The sequence below is a fragment of the Physeter macrocephalus genome, chromosome 9, assembly GCF_002837175.3.
Source record: "Physeter macrocephalus isolate SW-GA chromosome 9, ASM283717v5, whole genome shotgun sequence".
In the NCBI taxonomy this organism is placed as follows: domain Eukaryota; kingdom Metazoa; phylum Chordata; class Mammalia; order Artiodactyla; family Physeteridae; genus Physeter; species Physeter macrocephalus.
The window spans coordinates 82,560,243-82,561,509 of record NC_041222.1 but is presented as its reverse complement, the minus strand read 5'-3'; positions in this window follow the sequence as shown (position 1 = coordinate 82,561,509).

Below are 1,267 nucleotides of genomic sequence, written 5' to 3'. Positions count from 1 at the left end.
TATTTGACTAGTCTCTGAGCTATATGGTACATCTGTATGAGTCTGTGTAACAGAGGATTCATTATTGCTGGTGAGTTCTAGTAGAAGGCAGTAGCCAAACCTGCTCTGGACCTGTCTCTTTCCTTTTTTTGAGTGACAGTCTATGTCCTTCTGTTGGCTTTGCTCTAACAGCTTGATGCCATATATATGTATCTAATATAGCCTGCCTGCTATGTCTGAATATTAGTCTGGCCTTGTTTTTCTGGGACATCCGTTAGGTTTCTCACACATTCTTGTGTGTTTAGGGGGAGGGGTGGGTGTTGATTCTTACAAGGTTTGGGGGCCTACATTTTTGCCACTCTTGTGGTTCATTTTGTAATTATAAAGCAAGTCCTCTTATATGCATGTAGCCTGAGCATCCTGTCTAGGGTCTTTTTCCAACCTCAAGATGCTTGCTAACACTGCAGCATGGCAAACCATTGTTATTTTTGGAATTGGAATGACAATAGGGACTACTTCCATGTCAGATGCACTGCACTGGTATTGAAAAGCAGACTCACTTTTGGGGAAACAATATATGTACTATAGTCTTGGCCAAGAAAATATTTGATCAATCTGCCGTCATTTCAGGCTGCATGGTTTGGTCAGCACAGAAAAGAAAGTAAATGAAATCCTCGTTTTAAAACCTGAACCACTAAGAATTTCTACCATGGGCATGTTGCTTTCTGCAAATATGATCTGGTAGATTGAGCATGAGGACAATAAGTTGATTCCCTGAATTTTCTATTCCATATATGTTAATACTTTGTGAGGGAAAATGATGGTATATCTTTAGCATTAATTGGATAACAGACATTTCTTTGACACTGTGTTGTTATCACTTAACTTAGTGGCATCATTGTCAAAGATCCAGGATCAAGAGTCCACCATTGGATGAGTGCTGTATCATACCACCGGGGCTAGCACAAAAGAGATTGGATCAGCACTCGTGGTGGCAGGAGAGGTCTAGCAACTAAGAGAATATGTTTGCCCCTCCTCAGTCTCTGACACCTTGATGCAACTTTAGCTTATTTCACAATGCCAAAAAGGGATATAATAGTCAAAAAGCATCTCTTTCTACATGCTTGATTTTTCAGAAAATTATAGACAAAAAAAAAAAATTAACCTGGGGCTTCCCTGGTGGCGCAGTGGTTGCGCGTCCGCCTGCCGATGCAGGGGAGCCGGGTTCGCGCCCCGGTCTGGGAGGATCCCGCGTGCCGCGGAGCGGCTGGGCCCGTGAGCCGTGGCC